The sequence below is a fragment of the Trachemys scripta genome, chromosome 7 (genome assembly GCF_013100865.1).
Source record: "Trachemys scripta elegans isolate TJP31775 chromosome 7, CAS_Tse_1.0, whole genome shotgun sequence".
In the NCBI taxonomy this organism is placed as follows: Eukaryota; Metazoa; Chordata; order Testudines; family Emydidae; genus Trachemys; species Trachemys scripta.
Genome location: NC_048304.1, coordinates 102,757,922 through 102,784,017, shown reverse-complemented (window position 1 = coordinate 102,784,017; position 26,096 = coordinate 102,757,922).

Below are 26,096 nucleotides of genomic sequence, written 5' to 3'. Positions count from 1 at the left end.
CAAAACTCATGTTTTGGGCTGTCGGACAAACTGAAACTTGTTGAGATTCAATGACCCTTTAGGTAAAGCTGCGGGAGCTTAAGCCACGGAAACTTAAGGTGATTCACTAGGTTTCCTGTTGCCTGTCTGGGAATCAACATCAGCTAGAGGGCCTGACTCACTCCTTCTGTGAAATTGATTTGTGAGAAGGTAGGGAGGGACACTTCGGACTGAGGCAATCTATTACAAGGAAAACCTATTAGAGGTACAAGCTGAAGATAACTTCTTGTCATCTGGCTGTGTGGGTTGTTTTAAGACACTTTTTCTAGATGTTCACTTATTTGTAAAACAGATAAAGTGCTAGTGGTGCTCTGTGTGTAATAATGGCCTGCATAGCATAATGCCAAGAGAGGGAATCAGGAAAACAATTATGAAAGTATTATTTTCTCAATAGTGGCTTGCTGATAATTTACAATGGCAATTTAAGCTATTGTCCTGCTAAGAGGTGGCATTTACCCTTTAATACTCATTTTATGTAGAAACAAAACAAACAAAGAAAAACCAAAACTACAAACACCATCCCCCCATTTTTGCATTATTTAAGATAACAATAATACCGCTGAGGTAACAAAGGCTAGATGTTGTGCTCATATATATATATATATATATATATATAATATAGAATTGGGTCCTTGCCAGATTCCCAGATCTGAATATACCTGAATGGTTGGTGGTGTTTGACACCCAAACCTGGATCTATGTATACAAATAGCACCTGTCTTTACAGTGGGCTATCTTCAGGCCCTGATCTTGCCAATATTTACGCACAAACTTTTAAGCATGTAAGTAATTCATTGAAGTCAACAGAACTGCTTGCATGCTTAAAGTTAAACATTGCAGGATGAGGACTGAAAACTCCAGTAATCGGAAGTACTCAAAATCTACAACCAATACAGTTTTTGTAGCATGAGCCTGCAGATCTACTGTGCACTTGGAGGAAGTCAGTGGGAATTTTAGGGAATGCAGGATCAGGCCTTATGTGCCACTGCATGTCACATAAAAGCATATGTTGCTGATTTCTACTTGCCCTTCCCCTTTCTTTAGCAGAGGGATTGGAAAATAATCTCCTTTTGTGCCACTTTTCCTGGTCCTTACAGATTTTAGGCCTGAGACCCCCCTGTAGTTAATTGGTGTATTGGGAAAGCATTTTAAATGTTGTTGTTTTTGTTGTTGTAAATAATATGCAGTGACATATGCTGTGAATCTGACCGCCAAACCAACCATTGCTACTAGGTTACTTCAAGTATCTTGTCTAGAGCTATGTGAAATATTCACAGTGACATTCAAAACCATCAGAAGCAGAAATTTTTGCTTTTAAAGTGATCCAGTTTCACATGCAAAATGAATTTCTTTTTGCCATTTTGTTTCAGTGAAAAATCTCATTTTTGAAATTAAAAATTTTTAAAAATATAATTAGGCAGAAGATAAATTTTCACTGCGAACATGTGAACATTCAAATTTTACATGGCTCAGTGTGGAACAGATTATTTAACAAAAAAATTCACAGAGAAGAAAAATGTCTTGGCTGGGAAATGGATAAAACGAACACATCTATATTTGCACAATATTTTATGCTGTTAAATCTCACCGAATGCAAAAATGTGATTTTAACCTTATGCAACAAAATGAATATTAAAAGGTAAACATAAATACCACTTTTTATTAGCTCCGTTGCTTAAATTGGAATGTATAATTATTGCTCATTGTGAAACTTTATTTCTGTGATTTAAAAAAAATCCCTGTGTGTTATACAGACTGTTGTTACATACTGGATTGTATTAGTACCCTATCTGCTAACAACAAAATGAAAGTTTAAAAAAGTTGTATTTAAAAATGACTCTCCATCAGGTGACAATAACATGCAACTGGAACAATTACCTTGAACTTTGCCATGGATTAATACATTATCTTGATGCTCTGGAAAGGATCATAGTTAAATGGGTGAAACATTGCTGAACTATTGATTAATTGGCATCATAAAAAAAAAAAAAAACCCAAAGGAAAATGTACTTTTGTCATGGAACACTCCCTGAGAAATTTTTCACTGACAGGATTGTTTAATATTACCATGAAAAGGAACTGATGTTTGCTGAAAATGAAGATACTCTTATTCCATTCTCAACTTCGGTCTCCTGAGAACTAATTTACCAAGACATGCTTTTTTCTTGCATTTAAGACCACTGCAAGCACACACTTTACATTAAACATTCTGATCTGTATTAATGATGGCTCTGCTAAAATTTTCACATATGAATTTATTTTTCCTAGTGATCCCAATTTTCTGTTCAGATTATATTAGCATATTTAATATGAATAATACAATCCTGTTTGTTTCACGCCAAAGTATGTGTCAGCTGTGGTAGGAGCACGTGAAAAGTGGATTGACTCTTCCTCCAGGTAGTTTAGTCATCGTTAGAAATGAAAGTTTTTGGATATGTTACTTAGTAAGCATGAGCACAGTAGATTGTTTTGCATGGTACTATATAATAGCATGTAATTAAAAGGTTAATTATCTCTCCAATTGTTTGCACATGGGCTGAGCTGGTGTCCATGTATTTTGTTCCAGTTGACTTGAAGTGCATGGGGAATCAAAATGTGTAAATTGTTTACTTAAGATCCAGTGCAGTAAATGCTTATTGTTGAGTATAGCACTTTACTACTACCACATGTAGTTCTATTGAAGTAATTGGAATTACTAAAGTTCTGACTTCATAGAATCAGAGAAGATTAGGGTTGGAAGAGACCTCAGGACGTCATCTAGTCCAACCCCCTGCTCAAAGAAGGACCAACCTCAACTAAATCATCCCAGACAGGGCTTTATCAAGCCAGGCCTTAAAAACCGTTAAGAATGGAGATGCCACCACCTCCCTAGGTAACCCATTCCAGTGTGTCACCACCCTCCTAGTGAAATAGTTTTTCCTAATATCCAACCTAAACCTCCCCCACTGCAACTTGAGACCATTGCTCCTTGTTCTGTCATCTGCCACTATTGAGAACAACTGAGCTCCATCCTCTTTGGAACCCCCTTTCAGGTAGTTGAAGGCTGCTATCAAATCCCCCCTCACTCTTCTCTTCTGCAGACTAAATAAGCCTAGTTCCTCAGCCTCTCCTCATAAGTCATGTGCCCCAGCCCCCTAATCATTTTCGTTGCCCTCCACTGGATTCTCTCCAATTTGTTCACATCCTTTCTGGAGTGGGGAGGCCCAAAACTGGATGAAATACTCCAGATGTGGCCTCACCAGTGCTGAATAGAGGGGAATAATCACATCCCTCAACCTGCTGGCAACAGTCCTACAAATGCAGTCCAATATGCCGTTAGCCTTCTTGGCAACAAGAGCACACGATTGACTTATATCCAGCTTCTCATCCACTATAATCCCCAGGTCCTTTTCTGCAGAATTGCCGCTTAGCCAGTCAGTCCCCAGCCTGTAGCAATGCATGGGATTCTTCCGTCCTAAGTGCAGGACTCTGCACTTGTCCTTGTTGAACCTCATCAGATTTCTTTTGGCCCATTCCTCCAATTTGTCTAGGACACTCTGGACCCTATCCCTACCCTACAGCATATCTACCTCTCCCCCCAGCTTAGTGTCATCGCGAATTTGCTGAGGGTGCAGTCCATCCCATCATCCAGCTCATTAATGAAAATGTTGAACAAAACTGGCCCCAGGACTGATCCCGAGGGCACTCCGCTTGATACCATCTGCCAACTAGACATCGAGTCGTTGATCACTACCCGTTGGAACCCAATGATCTAGCCAGCTTTCTATCCACCTTATAGTCCATTCATCCAATCCATACTTTTTTAACTTGCTGGCAGTTAAACTACTGTGGGAGACCATATCAAAAGCTTTGCTAAAGTCAAGGTATATCATGTCCACCGCTTTCCCTATATCCACAGAGCCAGTTATCTCATCATAGAAGGCAATCAGGTTGGTCAGGCATGACTTGCCCTTGGTGAATCCACGTTGACTGTTCCTGATCACCTTCCTCTCCTCCAAGTGCTTCAAAATGGATTCCTTGAGGACCTGCTCCATGATTTTTCTGGGGACTGAGGTGAGGCTGACCGGTCTGTAATTCCCCAGATTCTCCTTCTTCCCTTTTAAAAAGATGGGCACTCTATTTGCCTTTTTCCAATCGTCTGGGACCTCCCCTGATTGCCACGAGTTTTCAGAGATAATGGCCAATGGCTCTTCAATCACATCAGCCAACTCCCTCAGCATCCTCGGATGCATTGCATCCAGCCCCAGCTTACCCCAGCATAAGTGAGAGGAAAACTTGGATCATTGACTTCAGTGGTCTTGTTCTAATGTTACAACCCCCTGAGCTCTTTCAAACAGCTGCCATTTAAAAAAAAATCCTTCTGCTCCTCCCAAATATGTAATTCCCACCTGCCTGAGGCCCAAGAGGGGCTAGACTCATACCTGTGTCAGTCATGAACTTAAACGCCAAAGTGCTGCAGGGTTTGGCATGGGAGCTTTGTATCACTGGGAAGGGAGGATTCCTTCCTAACTGGATTCAGTACTCATTTCTAGATGTGGAAAGGCCCAAGATATCTGGTTTTAAAGTTGTAATGTTGTCAGCTATTGAAAAGCTATTTTAGGCCATTTTTAGAGGTTTTTATGACTTTTTTTGAGTCTGTATAGTTGAACTCCTGGTGTGAGTTGGGCACTGATTCACTGAGGGTCTGTGTGACATGACTTAAAATCTCATTAATTTCATTGGGACTATTCATGCTTAAAGTTCTTGAGAAAAACTTTTGTAAAGATTTGTTAAAATTTTGTTTCCAAATTTCCCTGAACTTCCATATGTTTGCAAACTTGAAATTTTGTTGTGAAAATATGCAACATTTTGTAAGTTTCCTGAAAGTGGGCCCAATTTTCATTGAAATATAATCTTATTTTAGTGAAACTAGGGGGAACAGATGATGTATCGTGACTCTTAACGTACAGTTACACTTTGAGCTCTAGGTCCATTTTCTAGATTCAGTAGATGGATGCACGTGCTAGTTTTGATTGAGTTAGCATGTTAAAAATAAAAATGTAGCTGCAGCATAGTGGGTGGTGGGATGGATTAGTCACCCCAAATACAATCCCACCTGGGACACCACAGTGGCGAAACAATCCTGCCACTTGCCACCATTGTGGCTATGCTTTTATTTTTAGCATGCTAGCAGAATCAAAACTAGCCCATGTACATATGCTTGAGCTGGAAATTACACCTCAAGCTCAAAGCTCATTGGAATAAAACATCTCCGGCTGCCCCAGCTTATTCGGGTTCAGAATGCAGGGCTATAAAATTGCAATGTAGACATTTGGGCTCAAGTCAGCTGACCCAGTATTTTACTGTAGTGTAAACATTCCCTCAGAGGACCAGTGTCTCTCGCCTTCTCCTGGAGCAGCTATATGCTGCCCTTTACTCAAGGCTGGTTATTAAATAACTATCTAGCCCTATTTTGGGTATTGTTTCCACACTGCCTCAGAGGGAAGTGTCATCTACTGAATTATCCACCCCACTTAGCATTGGTTTTATTCTGAAATCTCCATACAAGTACTGTCCCAGCCCAACACGGTTTAGCTAGTGACATCTGGACAGGATCACAGATTAAGGTGCCATGACAGCTATCTAAACTCAATCTGTTCCAGAAGCATTTGCTTTGCAATCTTGAGGCCTGATCCTGTAAGGTTCTAAGTACCTCCCGTGAGTTCCTCAGCACCTGCTTTTCCTAGGCACTTAGAACCTTGTAGGTATTTAGTACCTCACTGGATTGGACCCTTGCTCATCATTTCTCAGTCCATTTGGAAATTAGTCATGACCCTACAAATATTTAAGTCAACATATTCTGTAAGCAGAGTGTGAAATACCAGGCCTAGTCTCAATCTTGATTATTTACAGATGTTAGGGTTCTCCTGAAGAAATAGTCAGTCTTGACTCATCCTAAAAAATGTTCAACATCTGGGCAAGCATGTTAAAATGTGATATATTTTGGGTAATTAGTGCCACATGTTTTTTTATGCCTTGTATTCAGTGATTTATTTGTTTTTTCTTTCTCTCCAAGAAATATAAGAATTAAGCTGTTTGGTGTCTGAAATGTTGTCTGACTGTACCTTTTAGGCCAGTATTATGCAGTCTCACTATTGCCAGTTATGTTACTTCTCTGTTTATCAGTGTGTCATTTCACCTTTTTGTTCCAAACAGTTGTTCTACTCACAGAATAGCTCCATTACCTGTGCATTTGTCTGTTTGCTGTAATGAAGACAACTGGATTTGTAATAGACTATTAAATGGTCTATTAAATAATGTAGTTGCTGGAGGGACCCTGGTAATACTGTATGGAGTGGCAGGATAATAATTCTGTGATTCAGATGTTTCATGGATTTCCTTTCTATTACAGCTGTTTGAAACATTTTCTTGAGAGTTTTCATAAATCTTTCTACTCTCAATTGGCCTAGGGCCAGTGTGGAGCCATTTTTTCTTATTAGAACCTTAGATACTCAGCAAATAAGGCAAGTTCTTTACTGTTAAGTGTGTTAGTCCATTGTTTGGTTTAATGACTTCTGCTATGCAAGATACAGAAAATATTTACACAATTTATACCTTCAAGTCAGCAGAACTACTATGGAAAGCCGCATGAACCCTCAATATGCCAACATTTTTATGACTGACTTAGAACAACACTTCCTCAGCTCTCGTCCCCTTATGCCTCTACTCTACTTGCGCTATATTGATGACATCTTCATCAGCTGGACCCATGGGAAGGAGGCCCTTGAGGAATTCTACCAAGATTTCAATGATTTCCACCCTACCATCAACCTCAGCTTGGACCAGTCCACACAAGAGGTCCACTTCCTAGACGTTACTGTGATAATAAGTGATGATCACATAAAAACCACCCTATACCGGAAACCTACTGACCGCTATACTTACCAACATGCCTCCAGCTTTCATCCAGACCACGTCACACGATCCATTGTCTACAGCCAAGCTCTAAGATACAACCGCATTTGCTCCGATCCCTCAGACAGAGACAAACACCTACAGAATATCTATCAAGTATTCTTAAAACTGCAATACCCACCTGGTGAAGTGAAGAAACAGATTGACAGAGCCAGAAGGGTACCGAGAAGTCACCTATTACAAGACAGGCCCAACAAAGAAGGTAACAGAATGCCACTAGCCGTCACCTACAGCTCCCAACTAAAACCTCTCCAGCGCATCATCAAGGATCTACAACTTATCCTGAAGGATTATCCCTCACTCTCACAGACCTTGGGAGACAGGCCAGTCCTTGCTTACAGACAGCCCCCCAACCTAAAGCAAATACTCACCAGCAACTACACACCACACAACAAAAACACCAACCCAGGAACCAAACCCTACTACAAACCCCGGTGCCAACTCTGTCCACATATCTATTCAAGGGACACCATCATAGGACCTAACCACATCAGCCACACCATCCGGGGCTTGTTCACCTGCACATCTACCAATGTGATATATGCCATCATGTGCCAGCAATGCCCCTCTGACATGTAGGCCAAACCAGACAGTCTCTTCACAAAAGAATAAATGGACACAAATCTGACAACAGGAATCATAACATTCAAAAGCCAGTAGGAGAACACTTCAATCTCTCTGGTCACTCAATAACAGACTTCAAAGTGGCAATTCTTCAACAAAAAACCTTCAAAAACAGACTCCAACGTGAAGCTGTAGAACTGGAATTAATTTGCAAACTAGATCAGATTAGGCCTGAATTACAAAACCTAAACTTAATTTCCCCAATACTAATTTCTCCCAACTATTATTCACACCTTCTTGTCAACTGTCTGTAATGGGCACTCTTACCACTTCAAAAGTTATTTTTCCTCACTTGGTATCCTGCTGTTAATTGATTTATCTCATTAGACTGACCTACCACTTCGTAAAGCACCCCCATCCTTTCATGTATTTATACCTACTCCTGTATTTTTTACTTCATACATCTGATGAAGTGGGTTCTAGCCCATGAAAGCTTATGCACAAATAAATTTGTTAGTCTCTAAGGTGCCACAAGGATTCCTTGTTCTTTTTTTTTTTTTTTTTTTTTTTTTTGCTGATACAGACTAACACAGCTACCACTGAAATCTTTAAAAACAGTTTGGAAGATGTCTCACTTTCAGGGGAAGACTCTTCTGTTTCCATCCCAATTTGGGCATGTGTGTCTGTTGATTATGTACTTTATGTGTAGGGAAAGGAAGAAATGGAGGGGTTTATATTGTTTCTCTTCCACCATTGGATGGTATAATACCATTATTCCCTTTATAATTATGTTTTATTATATTATGTTAAGATGCCCAGAGGCCTTTGGATGTGAATTAACATTATTACTGCTATTGTAATGTTCAGTAAACATTCAGGGAGAGGCTGATTTCAGAGACGGTAAAACACGTCTTGAAAGAGACAGTCTGCAGTGATCCTTACTACTGGGTCTCAGCTCCTTTTGTGTCAGACAGGCAGAATTCCCATGACCCTTGAAATTTCTGGTCCCAAAGGGCAATAGTACTGGGCCAGATGGAGAGCTAGTACCCCCCTGGTGGTCACGTGCTGTCCTCTGAGCTTAACTGATGTTCTTGGAACTTTCCAGTGATCTCCTTCTTGTCTGTGGTGAGTAAAGGAGCTGCACTTCTCTGCTTACTGTTCTGGCTTTTCATCCTAAACAGCCATACAGTATAGTTTGTGTCCTTAAACCATATCTCTGCCTTCCAGGCAGGTTCAGATTGTTAACAATGTTTTTGGTTTTGTTGGGTGCTTTGCACTTGTGCTTCAATGTTTAACTTGGCTGCTTTGGTACCTGGTCTTTAGTGCTTTGGTCCTTATTTTTTGGCATGCTAGTGATTGCCTGGGTGTTGCAGTGCCTCTTTTTAGTGCTCTGGCATTTTGGCACTCAGTTTTCAAAACATGATGCTAGGCTCACACTCAAACTTTCTACTGCTACCTTTAGGGACCAAAAAACTTCAAAAGCTTGGCAGTTTTTCCTGTCTTGTGTTAGGGAACTGAAACTCATAAGTCTGAATCCTGTTGGAAGGATATCTTCAGAGAAGCAGAATTACAACTCTATAATTTTCCCTTGTTAACTGCATGTCAATCGCAATCTGCACAGCTTCGAAAATAAGTGGTTCACACTTGGCATGGTCAGAGCCTTAATACAGTCAAGTATTACTGTTATGTAATTTAGCTATTTGCACTTGCAGAAGTCCAGTGTGCATTGAAAATGCAGTAGTGTGACGGGAGTCAGGAAGTAGTTGAATTTCATAGTAAGTGTATGATCAAATTCAACTCTGAAAAAAATGTTGGCTCTATTTAAATCAGTCAGCTATATTTATCTTATATATTGCTCCATTTGGCAGTTACATGCCCCTACGTAACCAACCATATATAACCATCACTTTGGGCTTGAACTCTAGTTGCTCTAGTTCTTTCTTTAACTTTACTAGATATCTGTAGAAGATTATATTTGTGATTAACTTAAGGGCAGCCAGTGCCACTGGGTTAAAATTGGTTTGACTAGTTCTAAAGATGTTCTGTGCCTTCAAATTGTTTGAAATAGTTTGGAGAATCCTTTTTGTTTGTTTAAACTTTTTACTAAGTTTCATAAAGTTTAAAGGATGAACTAGTCTTATTGCAGAGAAGGCATTTCTTTACCCAGATGAATGAGGCCAAGAACTTTGCGAGATTCAAAAAAGAGATTGAACATTTATGTGGAGCACAAGAATATCATGATTTTATTATAACAAAAATCTTGGAAAGGATTTTAAACCTTATTCATATGGGTTTATGTCAATGTCTAACTTTTAGAGACCAGGTTTAGACCTAATATGGGGGCAGTTTACACTATACATCCATGTACTGTGGTGTTCTTGCACCTTCCTCTTAAACATCTGGTGTTGGCTACTGTCAGAGACAGAATGCTGGACTATATGGACCTTGGGTCTGATTCAGTGTGGCAATTCCTATGTTTCCAAGAATATCAGCTAATTAAATGGGGTGCTATATGGGTTCACTCCTCTCTAGTACCACATAAGTGGTGCTTATAATTGTTTTTGTTTCTATTAGCAGTTAAAGTGTGCCTTTGCTAGCTTTACTAGTGTATGTCATTAAGAATCACTGAGACTCCTGCTTCAATGAACATCTCAATTGGATCGATTTGCAACAGCATTTTGCTTTGTCAGTTGTGTGCATGTATGTTCACTCTCACTGGAAGACTCTGCAGTGAGCATGGATTTTTATTTTACACTGTGAGGCCTCTGACAGATCCGTGTTTCTGTTTCTCAGTTGCAATGAATCTCTATTTCCACATTCTAGCAAAATGGTTAGATCTGCCACATGTGCTAGAAATCTTTTTGTTGGTCCTATAACAGAAATTGTTTGTTCTACTGTATGTACAAGATGCCATAAATATATCAGGTTTCCTTGGGATTGCCACTTGTTTAGGATTTACTTCTATCTTCCATTCCCTGAGAAGGAACTTTTATTGCCATTGCAGATCATGAATTTGGACCGTTTATTCCCTCATCACTTTGACTCACTTCCATTTCTGACATCTAAGTATGACACAATTAAACTATTCTGGTGTGTGTGTATGTTACAGAACTATGCAGTGTACGACTCTGGGGCTGAGTCATCCTGGTAATCTCTTGAAAATTTTACAATGGAACTGTGCTGGTGCATAAAATGTTTGAATGAATAAATGAGAAATAAATATATTCTTGCTACTGTATGCACTCTACACGTGGAAGACTGGGTTTTCATAGAGGCATCCACAAAGCTGACATACTTGGGGGCTCCCCATGGTAAATTGGTTAATATGCCGTTGAGTGTAGGAGCATCACAAGTATAGGAGACTGTAGATATCTGAGATGGCCACGTGGTGGCAGCACAGTAACGAATGTATTTCTCCATATCATTGTACTGCAAGCCACTCATTCTTCTATTGCCTGGGTTGCACCACATGCTTGTATACTAATGATGGTTCAGGTTTTAAACAATCAAAGACATAATACAACATTTTTTCCATGATATTAGCCAAAGATTTCTGTTTAAATCCTATGTTAAAATGTATCTTTAGAAAATAATCCACATAGTTAAGGCTTATGGGAAATTAATTGCTGCAAAGGAAATGCTGCAGTGAGTATAAAAAAGACCCAAGAAATTCCCAGCATGTGGTCAAAATATCTATTTTTTGAGTGGATGAAACTGGATTTTAGAGTTTGTACTTGTGCTATTGGAGCTAAATTAAGTCGTGAAAGATAATACAATGTACCATCATTTTAAAGTAATTTAATCATGAAAACTAAAAATTTGGAAGCAAACAGATATTTTACTTAATAGAAACCATCTGCACTGTACAGTAGGCAAATTGTATAAAAATGAATAAAACTGTCTCTGGAGGCAAATGACTCAGGCACCAGCTTATATAATGAAGATGTATATGTGCCTTTTAGCATTTGCATTGTCTATTAGCCTAGGTAAATCGCACCACTAGTGTAAGTGAAACAGTTACAGATTTTATTACCATCATATGACTGATGACAAATGCAGTAATAGAAGTAATGCATATTAGACAGGGCTTGTGCCAGACCCTAAATAGCTTTGTATTTCAGGCCAGTCTTATGTAGGTAAATCTTTGAGTGGTGGGTCACTAGGACATTTTAGCATCGTTACTATTGCTTTAGTGGATAAAACCCGCAAGGACAGTATTTTAACTTGTTTAGGCTCTTAGTGTACTGTTTGATTTGGGCCCACTAGGGAAGTGACTAATTTAAACATGTCTGGAGTGGCTTTCATACTGGACTTTTTACTTGAAGTATCCAGGCAGATGATCTCTAAACCATTCTTTTAGTCTTGTCAGGGAGAAGCAGAATGTATTTATTTGACATAGAGATGCATTTCTTCTTCAGTAACCACTGTTGGCATATCTCTTTTCCCTGTAGTTGAAGGACAGATTTCAGGTTTTCAAAATATTTATCTGTTCACCTTCTGCAGCATCATTAAATGTTCAAAAATAATTTGAATTATTCAATATGGAGCCTGTAATACACAAAGTGTAGTCAGTTTTTAAAATGCAATTTATGACAACCACTGTTAGCTGTTATGATTTAACACTCCAAATATATATGCCCTGTTTTCAAAGGCTTTTCCCCCCTTCTCCAATATTCACAACAAAATCTGTATAAAAAAGCAGAGTATAAGAATTTTCTGACGCACTCCATTTTTATAAGGGGGGAAACACACCCCAATTTCCTCTCCTGATGACATCTGTAGCACTGCTTCCCTAATGGTAATTTAAAAGGGGTAGGGGAGAAATCGTAATTCAAACTCAGATTCAATTTTTGTTTTGTTTTATGAAGAGTGAGGAAGCGAAAGCAGAATCTGCTTCCACTTGCATATTAAGCATATTTGGCAATGAGAACATTTCACATTAACAAATATGTAAAGTAAAAATACCTCCCAAAAGATTAAGACTTCTGTGAATTTAAAACAAATTAGATGCAATTTTCTATCCTAATATCCTCACTTTCTGTTTTGCTTAATGTTGTTATAATGTATAAGTCCAAATGTCTAACCCGAGCTAATAACTAAGCAGAGCTACAGTGAGCTGTTGAGCTGATAGTCAAACTCTGGAGAATAAGTCCCCCTCCAAGCTCAAAAGCTTTATCTTGTGTGCTCTCTGACATTTCCCTATCGTATCCCTATCATAGGTTTGTGATAAAGAGCATGTTGAAAATTGCACCACTGAGCTTCCGAGTCCCCAGAAAAGTTCAAACAGCTCTGAGCAGAATGGGGTAACTTTTAGATGAGACAGAATTCTCCTGGTGTTTACAGTCTCTGTGTGCCAGGACCAGAGAGTGAGAGAAGGCTAGGGGAGTGTCAAGTGAGCCCCTATAATAAAAACATTTTTAAAAAAGTGCTGTTAATTTTTCTGTGCGTTTTTTTTCCTAAGAGGAAGCAAAGCAAAAATACAAAAAGGAGAGGACATCTTATTAATATTGTAGGGAGATTATTTCTCTGCATCACCATTTTTATTGATGTCAGTCCTACCTACAAATGGAGATGATGTGTTTGTCATTAGAGGGAGCACAACAGATTTTGTTGTTCTTGTATGGGTCCTACAAAAATTATCCCCTCCCGCCCCCCAGTGATAGAATTCTGGAGTTCTCTTAAAAAAACCAGATATTTGGAATCTGAAGGATATTCCCCAGCACATTAACAGATTTAAGGTAGGTCAAATCTGGGGCCTAAATTGTTTAACTGTGAATCTTGGCTGACAACATACTCCCTTGAGGTCTGATCCAAAAGCCCTGGAAGTCAATGTGAGTCTTTCCATTTTATTGCAGTGCTCTTGGATCAGAACCTCAGTGACAAAAACGCAATACTTATGCTACTAAAGTCACTGGGAATCTAGCCATCAATTTCAGTGGGAGAAGGATTGGCCCCCATAACTCAATTTTTTTCAACAGTTTTTCATTTATTAATATCAGTCACTTTCACCAAAAGAAAAAAAAATATTTTTCTGTTTTTAAACATGGGGGGGGGGGGGGGAATTTTTGTTTTTTAATCTTTAAAATTTGTCAGTTTTTTAAATATATAATGTAAATATTTAATATCCATTTAAAATGCATGGAATGTGAAGCTTTACAGAATTTTTTTTTTAAATATAAATATAATGTCTCATGTTAGACAGTGCTAAACTTGGGCAAACAAATAACAAACAGTTCATCTTCTTTTAGGTTGCAATTAACTTAAGTAAAACACAAAATTTTGAGATGCAAATATTCATCTTGTTCAGAAGCATAGAGGAAATCATTTAAGAAAGAAGGCATTTGCTTTATTCTTGCTTTACTATAACACAGTTTGTTTAGTTTCAGGTGATTTGTGCTTGTACATTTCTAGGCAAAGGTGTGCTCTACAAACAAAAAAGATAAAAGGTTAAAGCAATAAGAAAGTGTAATAATAATTATTAATCATGAAAATCATGTAAAAAGTAGAGAATGAAAAATTTCACAAGTGAAGAATATATCACTCAAGGTAGGACTCAAAGCAGGCTTTCTGTAGAGAATTTTAGGAAATGAGTGAAAGATGCTTGAATTTGGTTAGTACAGGTGAGATTTTCAAAAAAAATATCTATGTGTTTTAGGATCACAAACACTATTGAAAATCAATGGGATTTGTGCTCCTTAATCACTTAGGTGCTTCTGAAAATCTCACTCTAATTCTTTTGTCTGTCTCTTCATCAGATTTTTGCTTACGTAGCAAATAGCACTTCTTTATGGGGATGCACCATCTTGAAATATAAACCAAGAGACCACGGCCACCATTTTAAGAACTGGCTGTTGATTTTGAGTGTCTCGATATCTGGGTGAAAAACACCGTTTGATATACCTTGAGTCTGCTTTTTAATGGTGCTGAGTACCCACCATACCAGTTAAATTAGAAATGTTGGATGTTTAGCCCTTTTGAAAATCAGGTTCTACTTGTCTTCAGTTGGGCACCCATAATCAGTGGCCAGTCCTGAAAATTCTGGCCTCAGCAAACAACACTTGAACACAATTCTATCGAAATCTCAATGTCCACCTGAGAACATTTTGTTCACTTGCTCTTCTTAGCCACAAGATGGCACTCTTAAGCTTTCAAACAATTCCAGTTTCCTTAGTGCATTGAATGTGAAATCTGTTTTTTTTCCTCTTGCCAAAAGCTAAAGAGAAACATGGGGGGGGGGGGGGGGAACAAAAGTTGGAGTCCTTCTTGAAAGCTAAACTTCTCAGGTTATCCCTAGCAATTGGAGACTGCCAGTCTTTTGACTCTCAGTCTCTGCTCGTCCTCGGAGCCCCATGTTCTGCCTCTCTAATCTGTGGCATCTCAGTGGCCTACCTAGTGGAGTAGAATCACATCTGAACTTCTCTTGGGCCTTTGTTACTCCGTGCCTGATCCTGAACACCTTCAACTCTAAGCTAACTTCCTTGCAGGATCAGGTCAGCTGTTTGGAAGGGAAAGGGAGCTGTTTGGAAGGGAAAGAGAGCAGTTAAAAATATGAATTCAGACTGACCAAAAAGTGGCAAGAAGGCAATAAACATTGTAGCTAAAGAGAATGCTCTTATTTGGAAATTTATGTGCAGAAGGGTTACATTTTTGTTTCATGGCTTATTCTATGCAGACAAAGCTATACAAAAGTCAGGAGTGCAGCTAGTTTTATTCAATAGATTAGTTAGTAACAAAAGTCTGTTTAAAACAAGCCTTTATTGCGGACAATCTGGCATCTTCCACAAATGCTAAATGCACTCAAAATTAAGGGAGGGGAGGAGGAAATCCAATTTTTTCTAACCCCCAGTCATTGTAAAAGCTATATCCTCCTGTCTGGGAGATATGTGTGTGCCTGTCTGGAAAGTCAGCAAATCACTGCACACCAGCAGGACCATGGAAGCAATTTCAGCTCCTTTTTCTCTGCCTGCCAGGTGGGTTTGGCTGTTGTGGATGTGGCTAGGGGAAGATTTTCCAGGTCTGCGGTCCCACTGTAACATAGTCATTGTTCAGTCAGTAGTGAGCCCCATATCTTAGGCTTTACTTATGCATAGGGTGACCAGATAGCAACTGTGAAAAAATGGGACATGGGGTGGGGGATAATAGGCACCTATATAAGAAAAAGTCCCCCAAAATGGGACTATCCCTATAAAAATGAGACATCTGGTCACCCTACTTATGCATATGTGACTGATACAACGTTCTGTGTGTTGACTGGGAAACACAAGATCTAGCTCCTTATTTCCATACTTTACCTGATGGTACACAGATTATCATTTTACCCAACAGAGACTATTGGATACAGTTATATCTGTATGGTTAACAACAGGATGAGAAAGGATATTCATGGCACTGATCTTGGCGTGAAGAATGGTTCCATGATGGATCATCTTAGTAAATAGAAAGTCCAATCTAGCTATGTCCAACAATAGACAATTATCATTCAACAATACAAAACTATCCACAAAGCCCAGATCACTAGCACAAGTAGTTTGGGGCCCAGTCGTATTAGGGTAACAGCAGCAGGTCATTGCATTTCAGAAAGAAAGTACTGACATTAAGCATCAGCAGCCATTGTACATGGAGCAATCCTTTGACCCCATGAATGCAAAATAGTGTGCATCAGAGGACAATTCACTGATGATGTGTCTACTGCACATCCCCAAATCCACCAGGGGACTAGAATATTGTTGCTGGATCTGTTATTATGTAGGGGGTCCATCTAGGGAGGTGACAAGTTCCCCCCCATTTTATCAATTTGTCAGATACCAACTACTAAGGCCTTACATTTAATCAGATACCAGCTGTAAATACAGGCAATAAATCACATAAAAGTTGTGAAAAATAAGTCTGATTCCAGCAGGCATAATCTACCCTGTTCTGGGCATCGTCTGCCTGCATGCAGCACATCCAGGGATGTGCATTTTCTTTCCATAATACCTTGTGTGGCATGGCAAAAGGACCTGGAAGCTCCTGATCATCAGCTATTTGAGTGGTGCAGAGTGTGATTTAGCCAACCCTGGAAACTTTTCTGATTTTTGTAGTGGTCACTTGAAAATGATAGACTTTAACCTGTAGCTTGTCTGGAGACTTCTTTGCTACATAATGTGACCTACTCTTTCCACCCCTTTTATTTGTCTCTCACAAGACTGGGGGATATCTTGAGCGAGGTTGTTCATGTGTGCATCCCCTGGGGATGAGTCCTGCCCCGATGAAGCTGTACTAGGGGAAGAGTTCAGTGATAGTGCTGAAAGGTACTAAGCTGCAATCCAACCTCTTATGGCAAGGCAGGATGTGTAGTGTAGTTGGAAGGAGGGAAGGGGGGAGATCTATGGGGCCAGAGTAAGATTCAGGAAGTGTGGGGGGAGTCAGTTTGAGCAGCAGGAGGGAGAAATGTGGCAGTGGCTTTTCTAAGCTCTGAAGGAGAGCTGTATGAATATGAATCTGAGGAAATGACCTGATTTGTGCATACATTGATTCTGGTTCAGGGACTTGTCACATTCTTAATTCCCTCACAGATAGTGCATGTTAATGGCACAATGGTTCACAGACCCTTGTCCTCCTTTGGCTCCTCATTGAATATTCCTGCTGCAGCGCTCAGTCATTTTCAGCTATTTCTGGGTGTCTTCAAGCTGAGAGGTGATCCTTTGTTCATTTCTGAGTACTAGAGTAAGAAACTTGGGCTCCTTTAAGAGTAGTTTAAAAAGAGATACATCTATGGGAGATTACATCTTTTACAAGCTGTCAACATGGGATTAGAGGGCATCTTCAAAGGAAGATGTCCAGAATTGACATAATGATCTTGGTTACTAATATTTGCATTGGTAAATCTACTTTATATTTGTGTATAGAAACACAGCGACTCTATTGCCTCTTGCTGCACATCTGTGGAGACTGTTGAGCAGCAGTTAATCTATCTAAATAATGGAAGATCTTGTATCTGCATTTTCAAAAACATCATGATAGAATCTGGAATCTGTATTAGTGATGTGCTAAAATACCCCATTTTAGCAACCTCCACCATTCCCTCAAAAGTGAGATACACTGGGGCTAATGCAGATGTGTTGCAGAAATCCTCTGTGGGGAGCATGAAAGGGTGCCGAGAAGCTACATTATTGCATCACAGCTGGTAGAAGATGACTTATTTACTACTTATCATAGATCTGCTCCACAGATATTGTGGAGGATATGACTCATGGGTCTCAACTGAGCAAGCAAACACACACAAACTTAACTTTATGCACAAGATTACTCCCACTGAAAATCAAGGCCTAAGTTGCAAGCTCATTTTTACAGTGATTCACCCAACTTTTTCAAAACATTTCCTAGCATGAGAAGGGTAATAAATAATTTTTCCTGAACTTTTTGAGTGCCGGGCTTACATGAAGGGGAATATTTGTATAAAGCAAGAAATGATCATTTGTTAGCTTTTAGCAAAGTTAATTACATATGAAATATTCCATCGAATTCTTAAAGCAATGGTCTTCCAGCATAATGGTCTTCCACTCAATGTCTATTATGATAGGCTTGGTTATCTTCTGTCTCTCTCTGTGTATTCAGTAGAAACAACAACCAGTCCTTTGTACATATGGTGTACAAAGGTACTATTAGAGATCCATTTTTTCTGCTGATGTACACAGATACACCAGGAATGAATTTGACCCTAACTCCACTGTTTTCAGTGATAACTTTCCCTCTACTTTAATTTAATGGGTTTATTGTTGGGTAAGCATATGGTAGAATATGCACCAAATCCAAGAGCACACTCTTTGAAAGCCGCCATGGTTACTTCTCATAGGAAGGATTTACTGCTGTATAAATATTAAGTTATTTACAGTATCTTTATTTCTCTGTTAGTTGGGAGGGGGAATGTGGCAGGGACTCTTCAGTGCAAACAAAGTACTAGTATGATGGATGTGGTTGTTTCTGTGTGGATGGAATCTCCTCCTCTGTTTCTCACTCTTACTTGAGGAGGGCAGCTTGGCAGTCAGTCTGGAGAACAGGACTTATCTTTTACTTATAAAATGCAGAGTGTACAATGGATGGCAAAAGTGCTTTTAAAAGGGACTCATGGAACACTTTGAAAAATATTAATTAGCATGTTGAAGCATTCGTTATAGCATATCATAGTAAAACTGCTCCAGGGGGTTGCTTGGAATGAATTATTAATGTGAATCTCTCTCCCTTATGCTTCACACCCTGATTTTATGGGACTTGGTGTGGGTTGGGGTGTCTGTTAGATTCACTTATTACCTGTTTAGTGGAAGTACTGGGGGAAATGCAGCACAGAGTCACGGCTCTTTTAGAGCCCCAAATGACTTTAATAAGAAAACAAAATCCCCCCATACGTGAATGACAAGTTTAAAAAAAGTCAGCCCCAGCACGCAACACATGGTTATGATTTTATCATGGTTATGTAATGTAGAATTCAATTTCTGGCAGTGTTCCCCCATCCCACCAGCCTATTTTGCTGCTAGGAGCCAAACTATCCCGGATATATAGCTACCATGTGCACACATGTGCATTAGTTTCAAACATTTTCCAGAGTTCAATACCCAAAGTTATGTGACATTGAATTCTTTGACAAATCAAGTTAACTAATTAGGTCTTATTCTTCCTATTTTGGCATAAAGTGGCACAAAAAGTGAACTTTAAAACTTAACAGAAGAGCTCAAAACCTTTTCCCTTTCACCAACAGAAGCTGGTCCAATAAAAGTTATTACCTCACCTACCTTGTCTCTATCATATTTGAAAGTGTTAAAATACAGCAGGTTTAGGCCTTTGGTAGAAAAGAGAAAGGGGAATAAAAAGGGTAAGTTCTTCACAAATACCATCTACATTCTTGAGGCATAATGGTTTAAGTTTATTCATGATGTTAAAAATTACATTGGTTACATTTATTATTTTAAAAAGCTAATCATAGCGAGAAAATGCCAAGATTATTAATAAAATGATATTTTTAAAGGGAAAAGACTGCAAATAACTCTGGATTCTAATAGGTAGTATAAATCTGCATCATCTGCAAAAGTTTGAGGAGGAATATTTTTCTACTTTTTGTGTGTGTATTCCTTGGGAATACTGCCAAGTCAGAGACTTAGCTGGAGTTTCTTGCTGCAATTATGACAGAAACTGATCATTAGCAATCAGTTAAACCTAGCTTTCAAGAATGTCAACAGATATTTCATTTTTTTAAAAAATAAAAAACAACCTCTACCCCAACACTAATTCTGTTTTAGGAGTTAAAAAGCTGATGGATTTTTCTGAAAAAGGGATCATCTTGCAATTTCTCAAGTTGTTAATATTATTGGCTCTATATAATATGCTTTTTAATTATTTTTTGTAAGGTCTGGAGTAGGCAGATTGCCAACGAATAAATATTTTAAAGGTGTAGACAACCTGCAGACCTTTCTACTCAGAGTCAGATTTTTTCCTCCCTCTAAGAACGGCTGCACTGCTAAAGACTCATTCCTAGAATTTAATGCTCCCAAATGGGACATTATTATATATTCATTTCATCAAAATTAAGCACAAATAATAATAATAATTAATAAAAAGAGTTCAGCAAACAGTTAAAACAATATCATATGTAATCTCTGTGGAGTTTGGTTAAGATTTCAGCTTCTCTCTTAACATATGGGTCAGCCTTATGATGTGGCCAATGAATGGGAAAATATTTCTACATTTCTAAATCTGAATTCCATCTTTATATAAAGAAAATGCAGGAAATGTTTAATGTACTAAGTCTAAGATGCCAATTTAAGCATTTAATATGTGCACACAGTAATGCAAAACAAGTTGTAGTGTGTTACAGTATATTCCTCTGGATAATTTATAAGGATTTATTTTTATTTAGTATTCAGCTGAGAATTTAAATATTCCATATTCTAAGTTAGAGTGTACACTGAAAAATGGAAGCTTTGCTACAGAATAAGATAGATAAAAGAGCTGAAAAAAGGACTTTTTAGAGCCCTGGTGTCCTGGCCAGATTCCAACTCCAGTAATTACTTTGTCTACCTGAATTCCCCCAATAATTTCAATGGGATACGCTGATTTTCACTGCCCTCCTCCCTAAAATGTTGTGCAGTGTCGATGGTGCAGAGTGGGGCTGCATTCCAATAATAGCTCCCTGTATATCCTGGGCCAAATTTTGTTCCTAGTTCCATCAGAGTAAGTACAGAGTGAGTTGATTGGGGTTTAATCCAGATTTTTACATTAGTATAACTGTGAGTGCTGTTTGGAGCATAGGCTGTGACGTGCTTTGAAATATTTTTGTCTGAAAAATTCTCTTAATGTAGGGCTTGATTCACCTCTTAAACCGGTTTCAACAAAGTTATTTCTGATTTACACCCATGTGACTGAGGGTTTGTCTACACTAACATTTAGTTTATGGCAAGCGAGGCTATGAATCTAATCTGCACTAACCTGCCACAGACTAACTGTCCACGTTGAACCCTGCTGACATGCATTAACAGTTCAATAATGCGCCTTCACCTAGTCCTGTTTCAAAGAGGACTAGATCAAAGCATATTAGTGAACTGTTAATGTATATCAGCAGGATCTATAGGGATAGTTAGTCTGTAGCAGGCTAGTGTGGGGGAGATTGACATCCCAGCTTGGCACAAACTATAAGATCTAAGAAAAGAATTGGGCATGTGGGGTCTCATCCAAAGTCCATTGAAATCAATGGAAATACAGCAGTTGACTTGGGTCTTGTCTATACAGCCCTGCAGTTTGGACTATAGGTGTGTGAATTGCAGCATGCACCAAAACACTGTGCTGTAGCTGCCCCCTGTGCAGGGCCGGCTTTGGGCCAATTCCACCAATTCCCCCGAATCGGGCCCCGCGCCTAAGAGGGCCCCGCTCCCAGTGGCAGGGCCGCCGGAGGGGAGGGGGAAAGAAGTGGCCGAGAATCCCTTCCCTGGCTAGAGGCTCCTTTTTAATTTTTACTCACCCGGTGGCGCTCCGGGTCTTCGGCGGCACTTCGGCAGCGGGTCCTTCAGTGCCGCCGAAGACCCGGAGCGAGTGAAGGACCCACCACCGAAGACTAGAAGCACCGCCCGGTGAGTACAAGCCCCACATGTTTTTTTACGTGTTTTTTCTTTTTAGTCATCCCTGCCGGGGCCCCGTCGAAACTGTTCGAATCGGGCCCCGCACTTCCTAAAGCCGGCCCTGCCCCTGTGAATGCTGCTGGTGCAAACTAAAAGGTGCCTGGTTCGTGTTACGGTAGCCCTGTTTGAGGCTGACTTCGTTAATGCAAAGTAGGCATTTTTTAGTTTGCATCAGCAGCATCAACCCAGGCAGTTACAGTGCAGCACTGTGGTGTACGCTGCAATTCCCACCCCTATAGTGGCATTGTGGCACAGAATAGATATTACCTTGAATAAGCTTTGGATCAGCCCAGTGGAGTATTACCATTCACTATTCTATTTAGCCTCTATCCCTCCTCCCAAATAATTTAAGTGCAGATTCAGACCAAAACTGAGTTCCTGATCATGACAAGTATATTGTATATATTCCTCTTTAGAACATAGACCCACTGATTTCAATGGCAGCAGGATTGGCCTTGTTTCATGAAAAATGTAGGGAAATCACTGTCATCATTTTGCAACCGAAAGCTTTCAGACGGACCTCCTCCATCCCCACAGAGCCCTATTGAAGTAGGTAGGCCTTGTACAGACATGAAGATCCACCCAGGCACATAACATTGCAGGATCAGGGACAAAAAGTGTACGTGTTCCACAAGATTCCTAATGGAAAATGTCTGTCTACCCCATTGCAAACTGAAAGGGTGAACAATCCAAAAAGTGGTGAGCGAGGCAAAAATGAGATGTTCTCAATTGATCATAGCAAAAACCAAACAAATCAAGGACCACCTGTACTTATAAAAACAGATCTGTGGAAAAGGCAATTACGTATGTTAGTTCTCCATTTCCTTTAGTTTCTTAAGGCTTTTATTCTCTCTCTTCTTTAACTGTTTTGCTGCTGGTCCTTCAACTTATATCCTGTCACCACCTACCCACTTTTTATTGAGAATAGTGGAATATTAAGATGCTCTGAGCAGCACAGCAGTTGTATTGTGCCTGGGCCTACCGTCTATTTTGAAATGGAATCAAGCTGGATACGTATTCTTTTTAGACGCAAAATCAGCATCGTATATATCTGCAGAGAAATGCACATCTGTTGTAAAACCACAGATGTGACACTCTGCAGATATATACCTCAGTGTGATATGTTATGTTTTATAATTAAACTGATATTGAATTTTAATATAAAAACAAATACATACATTAAAAATTAAGTAGAGAAGACACATATTGTATGAACAGAATACAAGCTGTGGTACAGTAGGACAACATCATCTAACCTATAAAGAACTCTCTCTGCTTTAGTTATAAAATGCCTTTATGGCCGGGAGATTGGTGTTATATATTATTGAGGTTCTCCATATCTAGAAAAAATAACCATTTTATTGCTATTCTTAACCGATAAGGAAGTAGCTTCAAAAGTCTCTTTAAGTAACATTATAAACCATGTAGATTTGGGAGTTAAAATGTGGCTCACCATCAATAATATAATAATGCAGAGCACTCTAGTGCCTGACACCTGGGGATTCCAAAGTGTTTTACAAGCACTAATTAGCTTTCATATCATCTTTGCGTGGGTAAACTGCAGAACAGTGATTAAATGACTTGCACCAAGTTGCACAGCAAGTCAGTAGCAGAGAGTGGAAGAGAACCTCTGAGCCCGGCATTGATCATCAGACCACTCTATCTTGAAAGAAAACATCTGTTCAGTATACAGCACTGGGGGAAAAAGCAAACCACATGTTGGGGTGACTGAAGAATAGGATATAAAATACACCTCTACCCCGATATAATGCTGTCCTCGGGAGCCAAAAAATCTTACTGCGTTATAGGTGAAACCGCATTATATCAAACTTACTTTGATCCGCCGGAGTGCGCAGTCCCACCCCCCCGGAGCACTGCTTTGCTGTGTTATATCCGAATTCGTGTTATATTGGGTCGTGTTATATTGGGATAGAGGTGTAATACAGAAATATTTTAATGATGATATATAAATCAATGATCCACCCTTGCCTTGAATACTGTGTTCATTTCCATCTCCAGAAAGATACAGCTGACATATAAGAGGTTCAGAGACAGTTGATGTAAATGATTGGACACAGGAAAAGACTTCTGTGTAGTGAGTGATTGAAAAGAGTAGGATAGTTTAGAGAGGCGACTAATAAGAAAGAAAATGATAGAGGTATATCAAATAATCAATATCATTGAGATGGTGATTGGATGCTCCTACTTTCTCCTCATAATACAAGAACAATGGAACATCCAATGGAAGTGAATGGCAACAGATCTTAAAGGATAAATGGACATGCTTTACAATGTACAGCTGTGGAACTCATTACCACAAGATATAACTGAGGTCAAGGGCTTGGCAGGATTAAAAAAAAAAGAATTAGACATTTATTTGAATGAGAATATCCACATTTACATTAGATGAGAAAATAAAAAAGAAATATAAAACTTCATGCTTTTCAGGGAGTAAGCCAGCCACTATTTGGGAAATAGGAAAAAAAATTCCTTATAGTTAGAATGACTGCTCTGCACCTTTAAGCAGGGTGATTTTTTTGGCTGGTCTGGCTGAGTGAAGGGAACAGTGCTTTATGGCAGGGGGTAGGGGGAGATGGGTTTTTTAATGGGGGTTCTTATCTCCTTTATAAAAAATAATAATGATTAAAGTTAAGGGTGAGATTTGGCCATGTTGTTAAGTCAATAATTCCACAAGGATGAATTCGGGGGTACAGTGGCAGGGCCATCCAACCAATTGCCTGTGCACAACTTGTGTGTTTTACCCCGAGGCTTGGCCCCCGGAAAGGCTCCAGGGAATTACATTGCTTCATAACCTCTCTGGGGTTGACAGTGGCATAGAACATGTCTTGTCTCATTTTCAGGTCCACAGATTTCTGGAGTTGGCAACAGGAACCAGCCGGGGACCCAGTCAGATGCCACTAGCACTATGGAACCTTCGCGTAGAATGGTTGTCAGTGTGGTCCGGAGATCAGTTGCTCTGTGCACATGGCAGAGTTATGAGAAAAGTTTTAATAATTTCATGCAATTTCAGGATCAGGAAGGCCGGTCAGCAATATGGCCCATTACAGAGGAACAGGTGCTGCGGTACATGCTGTCATTGGCAACCCGTCAACTGGTGTCCTCCACAATCTCGAATTGCCTTTCTGCCATTACATTCGCTAGTAGGCTAAATGTTTTCTCCTGATCCTTGCAGTGGTTTTTTAGTTCGAAGGTTTTTGGCTGGGTGGTCGCGTACTGGTGGCCCCAGGATGGATTCCCGTTGTCCCATCACGGTTTAATACTCAGAGATCTAGTGCAGATCCTTGGTGCCATATGTCATAGTGGAAAGGAGGCGGCCTTGTTCAGGACTGTATTCTTGATGGCATTTTTTGGTGCTTTCAGGATCGGTGAGCTAGTACCTGGGTCTGGTAGGGACTCATCAGGAAGGGCTGTGCATCTGCGGGATATACAATGGCATGAGCATTCAGTGATATTACATTTGCATCAGTCAAAGATGGATCAAGTCGGCCGGGGTGACTCTGTGATCCTCTAGCAGGGTGGTGAGCCTGAGGTCTGCCCAGTTCGGGCTTTGAAGGCCTACATGGTTATATGGCTGAAGGGGACACGCATGGTGATGGGAGTTCCCTCACAGCATATCAATTTGTTACCGTGTTGTGACGGGGGCTGCTGAGGTTGGGGCTGCCAGCCCCTGAATTTGGTTCCCATTCATTCAGAATTGGGCCAACAACAGCAGCGGCAGAGCTAGGTATAGGAGCAGAAGCAATCCAGACAATCGGGTGTTGGCATTTGGACGCGTACTGAATGTATGCAAGATCTGAGGTGGTAAGTCAGCATTAATTTGTTGTAATCTCATTACAGATATTGGACAACCGGCTATGCAGACGGTGGTGTGGCCCTGCGGGCACAGTATTGTCTTTTGGGCCAGGCCCATAGGCACACAGCTAGGTTGCCTGAGGGTTTGCAGCTGGCCTTCGGTGACGAAGCGATACTCAGTTGGCATGTAAGGAGGGGCATATTATGGGATCAACTAATACGAATGCTGTATGCTGTGCAGGCCCGTCAGCATCCCCCTGATATAATTGTGATGCATCTTGGGGAAAACGATTTGGGAATGCTTAAAGGGGCGGAACTAATGCTCAAAGCTGATCCTTGAACTTTTTCCAGGAGTTAACTTTATGTGGTCAGACATGCTTCAGCGGAGGGTCTGGCAGGGGAGCCATGAGCCCCCCCGCACCTTTCCCGGGTGGACAAGGAAAGGAGGTATGTGAACAGGGAGGTGGCCAAATTCCTTGGGACCATAGGAGGGACAGTCATTTCACATCCTGGCATAGTATATGGGGCAGCAGAGTTGTTTCGGGAGGATGGGGTTCATCTGCCCAACTTAGGTGCCATCAT